General features: G+C 40.5%; 1 protein-coding gene and 1 pseudogene across 18 annotated transcripts in view; both read right to left on the bottom strand.

Moving 5' to 3' along the window:
- Positions 1-17,936, bottom strand: part of AFF1 (ALF transcription elongation factor 1) — a 238,085-nt gene that overhangs the window by 107,122 nt on the left and 113,027 nt on the right. The window contains exon 2 of one of the 18 annotated variants that reach the window (XM_078068924.1): positions 9,169-9,333. The exons of the other annotated variants lie outside the window; for them this stretch is intronic. The gene's annotated coding sequence lies outside the window, so the exon portion shown is untranslated. The remainder of the gene's footprint in view (positions 1-9,168; positions 9,334-17,936) is intronic. 18 annotated transcript variants of the gene reach the window in all.
- Positions 3,683-4,406, bottom strand: LOC118538662 (large ribosomal subunit protein uL1 pseudogene; annotated as a pseudogene).

Here is a 17,936-nt window from a genome sequence, read left to right as displayed (position 1 = left end):
ACAGAGTGAACCTCTTACACATTTTAATCTTATTCCTTGGATTTAAAGCCGTCTAGGGAATCTCTCAATAATCAAGGCTGCTACCCTCTCTCTGCCCTCAGGGGAATGTCGCTTCCCTATAACTCTGGCCCAATCACAGACTCAACTATTCCCTTACAATAAAATAGCTGAGAAGTGGCTGAAATATTTACATTAGACTTTACCAAAAACCAGAGGATAACAGAACAGAAATAAACAGGTAACATTCAACCAGATAATTTGATTGACAAATTACAACTTGCCCCACTTCACCTCGGAGCCCCTGGTTATCTATGGACCCACCACCAGCTTACTTGGGAAAGCATTCCTTCACTCCCAGACTTCTCTCATTCATCCTGGTCCACCCACGCAGGATGAGTGACATTAACTAAGTCCACCTCTTTCAGGAGAGACCCCCATCCCTACTGATGACTTCCACAGCATAATCCTGGAAGAACACGACCCAATCATCCTGGCACCCCTCTACTACACGCGCTCTTTAAGCAGCAGGCTTTAATTACACTCTGTCACATCCATTCCACTGTTAACCAGAAATAGGGAGTTCTTAAAGAATGGATAGAGGCCTGTACTCCCCATGAAGTACCTTAACTGGGAAAAGGGCTAATCCAAAATAAAAAGTCATGATTTTGGACTCAAGCCTTCAAAGCACTCTATAAAGAAGGCTTTATGTGTTTTAAAGCAGTCGCTGCCATATGCCTGGTGACAGAAGAAATTTTAGTCTGTGACAGTCATGGGAGAAGTCATTTTAAAAACAATATTCAGGGACGCCTGGAGGGCTCAGTCGGTTAAGTGTCTGCCTTGGGCTCAAGTCATGATCCCGGGGTCCTGGGATGGAGGCCCATGTTGGGATCCCTGCTCCGTGGCGAGTCTGCTTCTCCCGCTCCCTCTGCCTGTGCTCTCTCCCTCTTTCTGTCAAATGAATAAATAAAATCTTTAAAAATAATAACAAAATTTTTAAAAACCCCACAATAGGGGCGCCTGGGTGGCTCAGTTGGTTAAGCAACTGCCTTCGGCTCAGGTCATGATTCTGGAGTCCCGGGATCGAGTCCCACATCGGGCTCCCTGCTCAGCGGGGGGTCTGCTTCTCCCTCTGACCCTTACCCTCTCATGCTGTCTCCCATTCTCTCTCAGATAAATAAATAAAATCTTTAAAAAAAAAAAAAAAAAAACCCACAATATTCAAGGGGCGCCTGGGTGGCTCAGTCAGTTAAGTGTCTGCCTCCGGATTCCGGCTCAGGTCATGATCTCAGGGTCCGGGGTTCGAGCCCCATAGGTGGCTCCCCGTTCAGTGTTCAATGGGGTGCCTGCTTGAGGATTTCTGTCCCTCTCCCTCTGCCCCTCCCCCTGCTCACATTCTGTCTCTCAAAATAAATAAATCTTTAAAAATAATAAAAAAAAATTAAAAACACACAGAAATGATACCTTGAAAGGAGGAAAAATAAAACAGGAATGAGTCCACTCACTCATCTTCTAATCCTCTTCCCACATACATACCAAAAAATAACGCTAAGATTAGTCCTATATCTTCATAGGGGTTTGGGTTACACAGACATATACACTGTCAAAATGCACCAAAACACCTAAAGTTTGTGCATTTTGTGGCATACCTGACTTTTATGGTAGAAGGGGAAAAGCCCTGTAAATAAATACTTAACTTTAGTTAATGACATACAAGCTGAAGTATTCTGGGATCTGCAACTTACACAAGAAGCATAAGAGATTAATGGATGGATATAGGAATGAAGAGATGAGTACATACGTGGTAACACAAATATAATAATGAAGTGTTAATAGTATAATCTGGGAATAAGGCTTTTTACTGTGAAATTCTTCCAACTTTCTGAATGTTTAAAATTTTTCCTAATACAGGGACGCCGGGGTGGCTCAGTTGGTTAACTGTCTGCCTTCACGCTCAGGTCATGATCCCAGGGTCCTGGGATCGAGCCCCACGTCGGGCTCCTTGTTCAGTGGGGAGCTTGCTTCTCCCTCTGCCTGCCACTCCCCCTGCTTGTGCTCTCTCTCTGACAAATAAATAAATAAAATCTTTAAAAAAAAAAAAAGTTTTTTTCCTAATACAATGTTAGGGGAAATAGCCACAAGAATACACTAGTAAATATGACAGGATCTAAGAGGCTGCCAAACACGAGGAGATCCCACACGGTTCCATCACACACATCTACAGACAAAACTTCAGGTTGAATGGGAAGTCTCTACCAGAAAGAGGTAAGGGGGTGGAGGTGCACCTGAGTGGCTCAGTCAGTTGAGTGTCGGACTCTTGGTTTCGGCTCAGATCCCGATTTCAGCCCACATCCCCCCACATCCCTACATCGGGCTCCATGCTCGCCAGGGAGTCTGCTAGAGATTCTCTCCCCCTCTCCCTCTGCCCCTCCCCACACTTGGGCGCACACTCTAATAAATAAATCGTTAAAAGGGGGGCGTGGGGCAGCGAGAAGCACAAATTCATCTATTAACTAGCACAGTGGCTCCCTGAAAGGAAAAGACCTGAAGAGTGGTCCTGAACTCTGTGAGATACCCGATGACAGCTGCTGCCGGCAGAACTGAGGCAGAACTGAAACAGCCTGAGCGTATGTATGCCTGCACGCTGCACGAGTTTATCTGTGTGTGCGCACCAAGCAAAACCTTACCTTGCTCTTTCAAAATCTTCCGCTTTTGCTCTATTGAGAAACTACAAGGGAGCCAGCAGAGATACATACGTGCATTTGGAGGAGGACATTTCAGACTCCCATTTGGAAAGCTTTTAAGGCAATCTCCTTAGCAGCCACTGTGGAGACTTAATTCACCTTTCCCTCCCCCTCCTCCAATCTTCACCTTTGTGTTAAAAAAAAAAAACATCATTGTTTTTCCCTATTCGAGAACTAAATTGGTTGTGAGGTTTCAGAAAACTAATCTTCTCCAATTCTTGTCCTACTTCTTCATGTACAGATTTAGTGCCTATAAAGGAACCACCGGAATCACATTTCCTTCTTCATATTTCAAAGCCTTTTTCCTGCAAGTCCTTCCCTACAAAATTACCAAGCCAGAAAGCTTTGGGCTTTAAGGAGGGCCTGATTCTATGGTTTCCCTAGTTTAAGTTACATCTGATATCTAAGATACAAAACGCCCAGATTTTAGACACGCATTTTACACAAGTAAATTTGTAATACAATAGGTGGTTACCTTATACCTACCAATCTCCCTTTCTGCGTATTTTCTCCCTTGAGTTAGTTGAAAAGTGCTTCTGCAATCAACCTCTTCCCTGCCAGATATGTTGAGGACCCATGTCACTCAGAATTCTTCCCTTGCTGCTTTAAAAGGCTCGCTTTAGTTCTCTACTAATGGGCTCCCTCACCTCTGACCCCTCTCTATCCCCTCCTGCTACAGAGCAACCAAATGGAGACGGCCGTGTGTCAGTCTCTTACTGCAGCTTTGCTGAATTCGGGGAAGGCAGAGAGGAGGATGAGCAATACACAATAGGATGCAAACACTGGTTACCAGCATCGTAAGCTGGTTAAGGGCATGGTCTCTGGAGTTAGGGATGGGTTCATATATGGACTCCACGACTTTCTAGTATACTGTGTCCTTTGGGCAAGTCATTTAACCTGAATGTCAGCCATTTTATTTTATTTTATTTTTTAAGGCTAGCACTAGGATTTATTGAACTGTGCCTTAGTACAGGCGCTGGGGCTTGCCCATGGTGCTCTTGATGTATAAAGCCCGGACGTTCTGCCAATTCTTCTTGAGCAAGGACACCAGGAAATTGACTGCTAAGTGGATGTTGTACGCAAGCTCGTCATCTGTCATCTTCACATGGCCAACAGCCACTGCCAGACACAGCACCTTCTTCATCTGGAATTTGACGGTGGACTTCACTTCATCCACTTTGGCCACCATGTTCTCATTGTGGGTCAGCAAGGAAGGGAACTTGCCAGCTTTATTCAGGCCTGGGCCCAGGATTCGTGGGATCTGCTTGATCAGAGATTCTGAAGCCAAAAAGGCATCATACTTCTTGGCCAGCTTCTTGACTAATTTCTTATTCTTGTTGAGTTTCTTCAGCGCCTCAATGTCCATGTGGGGAATATCCACTGCCTTGGCCTCATCACAGTGCTGCTGATCCCCCAGAACACACACAGAGAACTTGGGGTGGGGAGTGGACTTAAGCCTGATGGTGCCCGAGAAGCGTTTGTCCTTCTGAGGGTCATAGTTCTTCAGGCTGATCTGCGGCTCCACCGTCTCCAAAAACTTCCGGCGCTTGCGCTGGTTCCCGTGCAGGGCTTCCCGCACCGCCTCGTACAGGGTGTCTCGGGAGACTTTGCTGCTCATGGTTTTTCGCGCCGCAGTAACCAGAAAAGAGTGAATGTCAGCCATTTTAAAAAAGGTCGTGGCAATCCTGGTACCAATTCCCTAAAACTAATGTGAGGTTTAAGTGAGCTAATGCCTTGTAGTACCATAGTAAACTGAGAGCACTCAGGCGAGCAAGAAAGGAGAACTCTGAAAATGTCTCCAGATGCACCTCCAGCTGTGCTCTTCAAAAAAACTCAGGTTTTACACTTTCCCAATTTGCAGCTTTATCTATCTAAGCCTTTGTCCTCCCCACATCCTCTTTGCTTCAACAAATCCTTTCCTCACCACCACCCTCAAGAGTGTTTCTTCCATTTCTCCCTTTCCTACAGGGCTGTGTAATCCACATGGTGCCCAGCAGTGTCCTGCACACACACGTTGCGTCCTAAACAGACTTATAACTAACCCTTGGGGCCAGCACTGGTTGAGCTAGAGTCTGTTTACAATATACTGATGTTCTCTGAGGCACAAATATGCACATACCTATGAACTAGGAGGAACCAGTGGAGCAGGGGTTCTCAACTATGGCACTACTGATATTTTGAACCAAATAATTCTGTGTGTCAGAGAATGCTGTCCTGTGCATCGTGAGACATTTAGCAGGATCCCTGGGCTCCATCTTCGGTGATGGAAGCACACTGTCTTCCCGGATGTGACAATCAATTATGTTTCTAGACTTTGCCAAATATTCCTGTGTGTGGGGTGGGGGCTAAAATAACCTCCTCTTCTTTTCCCTGCCTCCCCGGCGTTGAGAGCCACTGCTGTAGAGAACGAGAACAATTCCCCAAGTCATGGCGTTAGTCTTCTACTCTAGCAGCAGTCACCACAATGCAGCACAGGAAAAACAGACACGGGAACTCTTTAGCTACATTTGTGCAAGGCACCTTCGAGATTCTGTCACTACTAGCTATGGCCGACAGGGTAAGTCACAGACTCGAAGCTCTAATGGTACCAAAGGCTCAGAACTGCTGTAAGAATTAAATGAACTAATGCATACACAGTGCTTAGCCCAGTGCCTGGCCACGAGTTTAAGTATTCACCACCTGTGAGCTCTTATCAGTAAGTATATACAGCTGAGTGCAAGTGCTGGGCACAACAGCACAGGCCTGGGCTCTCCCCTCACCCATTCTTTCCATGTTCCTCCCACCCAAATCCCGCAGGAGGAGGTAAGATAATTCAATACTAAACAGCACCAGGGTCCCTGGAGCTGATAGCGCATGAAGCGGGATAAGAGAACAGAAGAAAAAAAGGAGAATCCAAGAACGGCAGGAAAAGTGTGGTGTCCTGCAGCAGAGGCAAAGGGGTGCACACATTTTCCACTAAACAGGAAGCGGCAGAAGGATGCCTGTTCATTCCAAAATGGGTTTCTTATAAGGAAGCAGCATCCTGAAAGAGGATGAAGGGTACAAGGGATTTCACATCTTCTATCCAGGTAAGTTCCACCCACGTAATTCTCCCTTTCCAAATATTATAGGAGTTCCCTGAGTTAGAAATACCCCCATAGCTGCAAATAGCTGCACTGTCTCTCCTTAATTCCCCATGTGGTAACCAAGTTGTGGGGAAAAGGTACTTCCCAGTGCGGGGCATTCGGAAATACTGACCTCATGTTTCTTCACCCTGAGAGGAATTTTACACATACTATGTTTCCCTGCTCTCATCTCGTTCCCTTTTCCTGTTTCATACACTTCAGTTAAAAGACACACACACACACAGTCATGTTCCATTTTCTCCATCCTTCTTTTCCTCCATTAGTAAACCAAGGCGCACTGATCATACAGGTAAGTGTATGAAGGACAAAGCTGACATTTATGTGAAAGTCTAGAGTAGATGGGTAGAGGCTGTGTGCCAGCTCTGTAACCATGATAAGTCAATCACTGAGAGTCAGTCACTTAATCTCCATGAGCCTCAGTTTCTTCATCTGTACAATGGGAGGGATAACCCCTGCCTAATAGATTCAATGACATCAAATATGCAAATTCTTGGTTCAGGGCTCAAAACGTAAAGAGCATGCACAATAAAGGATTGCTATTATTATATACCAAAATTATACACGTCTGTGTCCTCCAGAGTACCCAAAGTTTACCAACAGAAATACTCCCAAGAGAATTCATTTTTTCCACCTTTTCTTCCTATTAAACCTAAAGGTCCCTTACAGCACTCATCCCTCCCACCAAAAGAACCAACTTAAGCAGAAGATAAACTGTCTTATTCAAGCATGGTTCGTCTGCTTTGTTTAATCAATTGCACTGTTTTCCATTATTGTACCACATGTTCGACATTTTGGCACCGTAAGTGAAGAAACATTCTGGGTTCAGCCTGGGGCCTAACCTTTGTCACATGATTTTCGTTGCTGCTTCTGTAGAATTTTTTCTGTTTTCCAAATCCATTTCTGGAAGAAAAGCAGTCTGTAAATAGGAAACCATGCATGCTTTCTTTTTAAATTCCCAACATCTATTGAAATAACATCTACTCTTACCAGCAATTCAACTATGAAAACATAGTGAAAGAAATGATTTTTGAATTAAATAAGAAAGGTTTCTCTCAAAAAAAAAGTGGCTCTTGCTGTCCTAAAGTTTGGGCACAATTTTTAAAGGAATTCTATAAAAATATAAGATCTGAATTTTCTATTCCTGATAATCTAAACAATTAAAGTTTACAAAGTTAAAGACAATTGCCAAAAATCTGTTTATTTCCTTGCCAATTTTAAAATGAGATCACAAAAACAAGAAATGTAATTTTTCATTGGCTAATTTTTTTTTTTCTCAAGATTTTATTTATTTGACAGAGAGAGACACAGAGAAAGAAGGAACACAAGCCCAGGGGAAGTGGGAGAGGGAGAAGCAGGCTTCCCGCCGAGCAGGGAGCCCGATGCGGGGCTCAATCTCAGGACCCTGGGATCATGACCCGAGCCAAAGGCAGACGCTTAGCGACTGAGCCACCCAGGCGCCCTCCTTGGCTAATTGTAAACTAATATTTAAAAGCACAATGAGAAATAACCATTTCAGTCTGCATTAGGATTCCAACTTCTATTGAGGCAACATTTGTGTTCTGCGTGAGCATGCGTGTTCACGTACCTGTGTGTATGAACAGAAAAGAAAAAAATCCTAGGTCTTCAATATTTAGTTTGTGAGCTATACTAGTTCTTCTTCAACTATGACAGTCTTATAAATAAACACGAATGAGTGAAGCTCATAAATATGGTATTCAGAGTAGTTTCCATACCCAAGATCATGAACAGACCGTAACACCTATCTGTGGCAGTGTGTTAATTTCTGTCACTACCTTGGCTCCTAGCACAAGGTATAAAATAACACCTTGCTTTAGTCAATATTAACTAGGCTGCTTTTGGCTTTTAAAAATGTATTCTTAGCACGGCATTTCTCAGCATAAAAGAACTGAAAGTCTTATGTTCCTCTTCAAATTTAAGACAAAATGACAATCTTAAAAAAAAAAAAAAATCACGACAGCCTAAAGTAACCCCCACCTCATCTTCTCCCCTATACATTGAATAAATCACCTATCAAACATATATCAAGAATGATTCAGGGCGCCTGGGTGGCTCAGTCGTTAAGCGTCTGCCTTCGGCTCAGGTCATGATCCCGGGGTCCTGGGACCGAGTCCCACGTCAGGCTCCCTGTTCAGCGGGGAGCCTGCTTCTCCCTCTCCCTCTGTTGCTCCCCCTGCTTGTGCTCTCTGTCAAATAAATAAATAAAATCTTAAAAAAAAAAAAAAATGATTCAAAATGCGGTGACATTTAATGTATAAAGAAAAGAACAAAAAGAAAATGGTCAAGTTGTTGAAAATTATGGAAGATGTTTCTCTTTCATTTTAATTACAGTTAATATTAATAAACTGTTGCTTTTGTTTTACTGAACTACAGAATATTTTAAAGAGTAGAAATTGTATCTATTATGGTCAAGGAAAAGTGAATGAAAAAAAGTCTGCTCGGAAGTGAGGTCCTCTCAGGGCTCCTGCCTAGCTCAGTCAGTGGAGCATGTAACTCTTCATCTCAGGTTGTGAGTTCGAGCCCCACGCTGGGTGTAGAGATTACTTAAAAATAAAATCTCAAAAAAAAAAGAGAGAAAGTTAAAAAAAAAAAGGAAAAAGAAAGTGAGATCTTCTCTACAGCAATAGAAACTACAAAATCCTCCTGCCTAAAGTCCAATGTTAAGTCACCTACAAAAATATGATTCCACTCCAGAGAGTTAGATTCATAATGCATTCATTTGGGACAAAAGCAAATGTATATTTTCACTTCCTCCAGGAGAAACTGAGGCAAATAAGATTTCCCAAATGTCCCCAAGATAAACAAGTGGTGTCTGGCTAGTGATTCAGGAGTCCCTGGCATTCAAACCTACTCTTTTCCATTCCATGAAAATTTGCAAAGAACACAGTAATCCTGTCTAAAACTTTAATACTTCTGAAAAACAGGATGAGGTTTTTATAGGAAGTTATCCCATTAAAAGGCCACTAGCTTTTTTTTTTTTAACAAAATACTCAAGTTGATCTTGAAAAATATCCATGAAATTCCATAAGCACGAGTAAAGGAGGGAGATTGGCTCTATCACGTGTTAACACACGTTATAAAGGTGCAGTGATTGAGTCTGACAATGGCTCTTGAATAGAGAGAACAGAATGGCTACTTCTGAGGGAGAGGAGAGGGCTGCAGAACCCTCACTCCTCAAACCAAAATAAAATCCACATAGATAAAAGATAAAAAGATAGCTTTTAAAAAAATATATCACCAGTACTCAAAGAAACCTTCTGGAAGAAGACTTAAGAAAGTAATACTTTGGGGCGTCTGGGTGGCTCAGTCGTTAAGCGTCTGTCTTCCGCTCAGGTCATGGTCCCAGGGTCCTGGGATCGAGCCCCACATCGGGCTCCCTGCTCAGCGGGAAGCCTGCTTCTCCCTCTTCCACTCCCCCTGCTTGTGTTCCCTCTCTCGCTATGTCCTCTCTGTCAAATAAAAAAAAAAAGTAATACTTTGAAGGGGGGCAATTTAAAATGAAGACATAACAATTATGAATATCTATGCAACAAAAGCACCAACATTTGTAAAGCAAAAACTTCAGAAGATTATCAGGAGAAAAGCTCATTAATTGTATCAGACTTATTTTATCTCTTAGTATGGACAAAAATAAGAGTACAGAAATGATGTAAGACAGATCTAATGTACAAAAACCCACGTTAAACTCTGGGCCCTGAAAATAAAGAATATACATTCTTTTTATATGTTCACAATACATTCATAAAATTATCATATATGATGCCACAAGAGGTCCACAACTAAATATGTTTATTTGAAAAATAACTGTAAAACAGAGGTACAAAAGACATGAGGTGATGATAATGAACGCAGGATTCCTGAAGTAACTTTATGTAATCAAACACAGCTGTGATGCCGGCAGAGGTAAGAACTTTCAGTTCCTATAGTAGTTCACTGTGATCACATTTTTTCAAGAAGCCACAGAATCCCTTGAGAAAAAGGTACTTAAACCAGCTGCTACTTCCTAAAATATCCAAGGTAGAAGATTATCTATTTCCTATTTCTGAGACACTGAAAGAACTCCACCTTCCACTGTGTTTTCATGTTTAATTATCTTCAATGAGAAGTTCGTTCCTGGGCTTTTCCTTAAACCCCGCAGCATATATAATTTATTAATTCAAGATCCGTTTTTGGCAGAGGTGGAGGACATCTTTTACCACACTTCCTAGAGCAGTCTTTCACATGCATAAAAGGTTGCTTTGTAAATTAACCTTTGTATTTAATAGCCAGGCTAAATATCCTCCTTACTGTCTAAACCTTCACTTCCTTATGACTGGACTCACTGAGCTGGGACTTCCCTACTTCTATCGCCAATCCTTATTTGATGGCTTTCCAAACTAAGAAAAACGTACTCTGAAATTTCTTTTCCACATGTTTAACTTGTTTATATTTACGCACCAATTAAGGCAAACTCTTCGAAAATACAGTCTCTATTTTAAAAGTACAATTTGTTATGGAACTCATTTTGCCTTTATTAAAAACAAAAAACAAAAACACAGGGATCAGTTTTGATAGCCTTAATCCACAAAAATAATTTTTATTTCAAGAAACTGCCACATGGCAGTATTTCCTAAAACCACATTTGCCCTGTTTAAAAATGCCACCCTTTGCACTATCATCACTTATTTCCATGTATATTCTGAAAGGGCAGTTAGTCCTAACACACATCACGACCTGCGTTTTCTCCACTTCAGGTCAACTTTGTCAGAGGTCCTTGTGGCTGACAGATCAAGTTCCACACTCCATTACTCTCTGTCACGACACCCCATTTGTTTTTTGTCATAGTGCTTTAACAGTTTGTGATTGTTTCATTGGCCAGTTTGCTGGCTTAATTTTCTGTCCTCTACCCCCCCCTCCCAACCAGCTATGAGCTCCTCTTCATGTGGGGAGACAGATCTGTCTGAACCAGCTTCGAGCCCTGCACACACTGTGGCTGGCTCTCAGTGAGCAATGAGGCATTCATCAATACATAATATGGATAATATTAAAAGCACTGTTCATGTATGTGAATTGGCCACAGTCATAAAGCTATTAATGCTGATATAATCTTTAAAAGGGGTAGGTAAATTAATACCCAGAAGCAGTGAATTCCAGTAACATGCCATAATGGTCTGAGGCTCCAAAGCTGAAAGCACACTGGGTAGGCTCATTAAAGGCAGCCATGTAGGAGACAACTAACCAGAGCCTCCCAGCTCTTTTACAGACTAGCAGCAGGAGTGCTGAAAAGATGATTCACTTTCACGACCATCACACACACATCTAAAGACAATTTCAGAGCATTTCATGAAGTATTTTTGGTCATAAAATAGATCTATCTTTTCCTGAAGTTCGGAACACACCACTGATTGGGGGCATATGGTCACCACCTTCCCCTAGCAGGACCCAAGTTTTAAAGATAATTTCCAGAAGCTCCACTCAGATAACCTATCTCTGCTTTCAAGACTGCAGTGAGTGGGAACAGCTAATTTTTGCCTGAATGTTTTTATTTTAAAAAAAAAACACACATTTAAATGAAAATTTCTAAGGCTATTTTTCAGTTCTGAAATAAAGGATTTATATATATATTTATATTACATATAATTATTATATATTTATATTATAGAATTTATAAAATTTTATAAATATATATACAGCTATTTGCAGCGTTTATGAGCTGTGTTGGAAAATTCACTTCCTACTTTGACAAAAACATGCATTGATACTTTAAATGTTAATTTGGTTTTCTTTAAATATTCTTTGATACAAGTTTCTTCTTCAAAAAGCCCAACCAATTTCAGAAATACTATATTTTCTATGAAAAAAGTTGTGTTTTTAAGCCACATGTATTTAAAACATCACATTATCTTTTAATAATCAAATGCAAAATTAATCAGATCTCAGAACCACCAGTTCCACAGCCCAGCTGACTCGAAAGATAGCAAAATAACTTGCAAAAAATTGACTGAATTAGGTCACTTTAAATATGGGCTAGGGTGGACATACAGTCTGAAAACAGTTTAGTGGTTTTTCCAAAAGTAAGGCATAAAACTATCCTAGGACCCAGCAATCCCACTCTTAGGTATCCAACCAAGCAAAAGGAAAATGTACGTCTACATAAAGACTTGCATGCAAATGTTCTTAGGAGTATTATTCATAATAGCCACCCACCCCTACCCCGTGGGTGTGCGCACACGCGCACGCGCACACACACAACAACCAGTCTATCATATTCAGACAGCAGAATACTATTCAGTTATTACAAGACACAACTGATACATGCTATGCCATAGACGAACCTCAAAAAAATTATGTAAGTGAAAAAAGCCAGATGCAATAAACCACAAGATTCCATGTATGTGAAGTACCCATAAAAAGCCAAATTTACGCACAGAAAGATTTTTGCATGGGGCTAGGAACAGGGATTACATATAATTGGACATGAGAGATCTTACTGGGGAGATGTCCTAAAAATGATTTATGATGATGGTTGTATCACTTAGTAAAGTAAAAGTAATTGAATTGTACACTTGAAATGGGCAACTCTTATGATATGTAAAATATACCTCAAAGTTGTAAAGGAAAAAAACACCTGGGCTAAGAAAAAGTTCATAAAATGAGAAGTAACATAAGAGATAAAAGATCTGGGTGATAGTGAATGTATCCTGATTAAAGCAAGCTAGTCCCCTCCCCTCCTCTCCTGCCAAAAGAGTCATTTACCAAGCTACCAAAAGACCATGTAGGAGTAAAGTTTCTAGTCCACTCTTCAAAATAATAGCTAACACCAACACCTTGGAGGTACCACCAGGATATGGGTGACCTCAGGAAGAAACCAAGTTTTATTCTAGGCTTATCATGAGAACCTATCTTTTTTTTTTAATTTGACAGAGAGAGACACAGCGAGAGAGGGAACAAAAGCAGGGGGAGTGGGAGAGGGAGAAGCAGGCTTCCCGCCGAGCAGGGAGCCCCATGCAGGGCTCGATCCCAGGACCCTGGGATCATGACCTGAGCCGAAGGCAGACGCTTAACGACTGAGCCACCCAGGCGCCCCGAGAACCTAGCTTTTCAAAGCCTACAAATTAAGTAAATCTAATGATTTTCACTTTATCCTTAAAAAAACATGACTCTTAAGAAAAATACAAAGCTGTTTGTAAGACTAAGGCACCTGTCATGAAATTTAAAAACAAAAACCCCACACTATCAGCAAAATGATAAAAAATTATCAAACTCAATCTTTTATTAACTTCTAATCTAGGGCGCTTTTTTTCTTTTTTTCTTTTTCTTTTTGGTCTTCTGGGCACAGTTCCCACTTAAAAACAAAAAACTATGTTTAATCAGTTATTCTGAATTATACTAAAAACAAGTGACACGACAAGCAGACAACACTCATCTCTTTTCAGCTAGAAATTGATTTTGGAAACAAATATAACATACTGGGTTCCACTGTATCTTTTTACTATGCTAACGTCAGTAAATGTGGCTGCCTAATTTCTTTCCTGTGGTACAAAGTTTATATTTACACAGCTTTTTAAAATGGGAGAGTTAGCACAAATATGGTTTAACTCTAAAAGGAAGTGAGGGAGTAAAGGGAGAGACACCAACTATAAAATAACAGAAAAACCTAATTCCTAGAAGTGTAATTGCAGATCAACGTTACTTGGGAAAAAAATGAGAGTTAGCTATGTGTTACTGTCCAGAATTTTGTACCAATAAATACCCCCTTTAACAAAATTTTTCAAGTATTTAAAATTCAGCATGTTAACCCAAGAGGTTCTGTTTTCCTTTTAAAAAACCCCCACAAAAATCGTAATATCATGGACTCAATGACAGCAAAAGCTACCAACTTAACTAGATAGGCCATCTTACTTAGAAATGTTTATGGTAAAATACTAATTTATCAATCAGGAGAAAAAATATGTAATTTCAGCAAAACTAGGAAACAGGTTTCATTCTTTTACACAAAACAATGGGAACTGGTTAATTTTGTACCACTTTCCAAAAATTCACATCCAGAGTAAATCAGGTACACCTGCATTTTTAAGGCAACAAGAATAAGGGAAGCAATTTAACAAGCTATCCAGACGCACATTATCCAAAATGAAAGTCATGTGAGAGGCCAGGCTCTGTCATGACCACAGAAACATATGCACCAAATCAAAATTTAATTACACTGCAGGACGCCGTTTGTGAATTGTGCTACGTATTTTATCAACTGCTCCCCTTTGACAGGACAGTTTCCTGCAGGAAAGTTCCAAGAACTGAAGAGTTACGACACCCACATACCAGAAAGTGTTTCCTGAATTTTGTTACAGGAACTGACATCTGCTATAATTTGAATATTTACTTCCCAGTAGGAGGAGTCCCATGTAAAATTCTGTTGAACATTATTTGTTCAACACAGTAGACACAGGCAATGTTTTGTTTTAAAAACAAAACAAAACAAAACCACCACCACCACCTTTCAGTTTCATAGAGTTTGGATATAATTGACCAATTCACAGTTGTAACTTTTCCCCTGGGAACAAAAACATCTGCCACCTGAAAAACTGGGGTATGTGTGGTAGAGAGTGCATTTGTAGTTTGGGAGGCAGCCCAGAGTGGACAGGAAAGGGCAAATTAAATAACCAGGTCCTTGGGAAGAAACAACTGTTAGGAAAGTGCTGCACGATCAAACGTGGGCTTTACTTCTTGGTACCTTCCTTTTCCTTTTATTTCTTAAATTTAAGTGCACCTGGAGACTTCAGCACTTACAGTTTGTAACAGATACATAAATTTATAGAGATGGAGATCTATTTTTTCTACCAACCTCTTGTCTATTTCAATGGGGGAAGGAGGACATGTGTATATATGAGGGTATATTAAGTCAAAATGTAACGGCATTGCACGATATACTTTATATATCTCTCACACACAGACTCCATTTCACAAAGGGTAGTAGGGTGGGCCTCTGGCCTCGGAGAAGCAGATCTCCACCCAAGCTCCACCCCAGGCCTATCCAATCAGAATCTTGGGGGGTGGGGAGTAGAATCGGCACATTGGCAAGCACTCCTAGTGATTCTAGTGTCTAGTCAAGTTTGAGAACCTTGAACTTAATAGGACTACATTGCATCTAAAATATGCTTTTCTTTGTCTAATTGCCAATCCAGCAGGAAGCAATAGTGAAAAGAAAGGCAAGATCATTTGGGGTAAAATACAGGCAAGCCAGTGAGTCAAGAGTTACATCCTAACTCTCCAGCCCACCCAAACAAAGGATCATGTGGGCCCACAAGTCTCCAAGTATTCATCATCATATGAGCCATTACAGAGGAACAACAATTCTTGGTACTTTTAGAGTGTGGTCAAACTGTGGGTGCCCTTTGGAGATACAATACTTAATTCCATTAGGTGTCAATCGACAATATATATTTCCCCCTTCAGTTAGCTTCAGTTCTTTTTGACAAGATGTCCCTACTGGGATTCCTCTTAATGTATTACACCTGACATCAAATTACTGCTTGAGTAATAGCCCTAAGAATCTGATCGTTCAATCAGGTTAAATTAAAAACAAAGCCAATAAACCATAACAAGAAAACACATTCACCAGAGAACAAGACTTCCAGGATTAAGTCTGCTGGCTTTGTGGCCATCGGGTTAAGCTTTAACTCAGTGTGGATAGCTTGGAAAAGGGAAAAGTTTGCACAGAGGAAAGATTCTCAACACTGATCACTGCCAAGACAAAAAGTCAGCACTTGGGATTGTTTTGAAGTTAATTTTTACTTTAGGGTCTCTAGGGCATTAACACCAAGAGTTATCTTATTTTTCCCCTCGAGGCCTAAAGCTAAGCTCCACCTGACACATTTATAGTTGAGCAAGATGTTATTGTGCATTCTACTGCTGTATTATTCTGAGCAAATGAATACATGTATATTCATAATAAAATTAACAATCTGAAGCAGAGCTAAAATACTACAGCTTTATCTTGCCCAATTTTTTTTACTTACGTAAAAAAGGTAATCATTTAAGCTGCTGTAAAAGTTATGCACACACCCTATGCCAATAAAATGTAACTGAACCACAACAGAGATTATGATATCCAAGCTTGTTATGTTTGTACTTCTGAGCCAAGAAACTTTGTCCTAAAGATGTAGACTGTATTTCCAACTAGTACGGAGGGAAAATCAGAATACGTTACTGGTTGTAGTTCTCACTACAACTCACATACAGGACTTTCTCTTTTAAAAGACAGATTTGGGAATTAAGTTTATTTGCCAATCTTGGAAAACAAACGAAATAGAGAAATTTCCTAATAGAAAACTAAGTTTATATATTTAGATGCAATCAAATTGTATCTATACCTCAAAGCAGTAATAAAGATAATTGGCTTTATAATTCCTCCACTTTACAGCAATTGGGTAATATATATAGATTTGGATGCTCAAACCAAAGGACAGTACCAAAATGAGATTTCCCTCTTATCCATGATTAAGATAACATTTTTCATTACTGAGATACATGAAATTTAAATTGCTTAAATGCAGCATTCTCTAAATTCCATTTTTAAAAGAGTATAGAAGCAGCTATTGAATACCTTTTCATGCTCTCGTATAGAATCCCCTAAATCTCTTGAGAGATCACTTGCGTTAATGTTGCCAAAGAACATCCCCATAAACCAGCTGACTGAAAAAAATGACTCAGTTCTCCTTCTTTATCTTGGAAGAAGCTGTAGTCTGTGAGTCAGGAAGCTCAGCTGGCTCTCAGGATGAACTAGAAGGAAATCACTTAAGAGACCTGTCTGTGTTTCTCTTCTGTCAAGGACACTGTTTACAAGGGCATCATAGGGGAAAAAATGAAGACATTCATTGGGTCAAAATACTGCATAAATTATTTCCCTCTTGAAATCACTGCTCTGAACCGCACTTTCCAAAATACCATAGCATTCTTCTTTGATATTTGCTCATACTCAATCAGAGCTTCTTTGCTTTCATGAATTTTCTTCCAAGGTAATCAGGAGGTCACAAGTCAGGAGGGCAGAGGACAGAGCAAAACTGATTCTATACCAGTTTAAGAGCAATGCGTTTTGCAAAAAAAAAAAGGGGGGGGGGCAATGCTTTTTGCAATGGAAAAATTTCCCTCACCAAAGAGATCCACCAAAAACCGGCTTCATAATAATCTTGGGAACAGTCTGACTTTGCTTCATTATTATTATTTTTTAAACTTCATTAACATTAACTTCAGTCAAATTCAAACAAAAACGTTGTGGGAGAACTGACTAAACCTAATTTTCTTTTGCAATTTGTCTGAAAGTGCTTTCTTCTGAGATGTGCTCAGCCACCAGATGCTACTCTCCTACAGAATTTCAACTCCCCCACTTCCCCTGGAAAAAGGGGGGGGGCAGGGCTTCTCCAGGAGCACAAGGTGCATTTTAAAACTGGTTAATCCCTGGCAGTAGGTGAAGGTATGTATATATTCCTTTCTAGAATTCAAAGATTGCTTCAATGAGGGGTTTAGCAGAGATGAGGAACCAGACAAAGCCCTCCTTTCTGTTTTATCCATCAACACACTCCTCAATCTAAAGCAAGCTAATCCTCACAGAAAAGCATAAATCTTCAAACTATTGAGATTCCATGCCCATCCCCCCCCCCACCCCGCTTCCCCATCATAGGCTTGCTCCTCTCAAAAGAGGGCATGCCAGGCTGTATACTTCTATAAAGTATTCTGTGCCTTAGATCAGAGTTTGGAAACTAAAGCCATGATCTGTAACTATTTCACATTAAAGAAAGCAAGTTTGTTATAATTCACATCAGAAAGTAATCAATGTATCTGTTGTGCTTACAGGTTCTAATCTGAGAGCTGAGGCATAGTTTATGTCCTGCTTTAACTGATACTGCATTTCTAAGTGACTGCCTTTCTCCACAACTCGAATGAATACTCAAACCAAATATTAAATGCTTTCAAAATACTGCCCCAAAATCTAATTTTTAAAACGTAGGCAAACGTGACCTCTCATTCAACAGAGATGTCTCCCACTTCTGGGAGAAAACAATGAACTACAAAGCAA

Source organism: Halichoerus grypus, chromosome 3 (assembly GCF_964656455.1).
Source record: "Halichoerus grypus chromosome 3, mHalGry1.hap1.1, whole genome shotgun sequence".
In the NCBI taxonomy this organism is placed as follows: domain Eukaryota; kingdom Metazoa; phylum Chordata; class Mammalia; order Carnivora; family Phocidae; genus Halichoerus; species Halichoerus grypus.
Note: the sequence above shows the minus strand (reverse complement) of the source record. Positions and strands in the feature narration are given on the sequence as shown.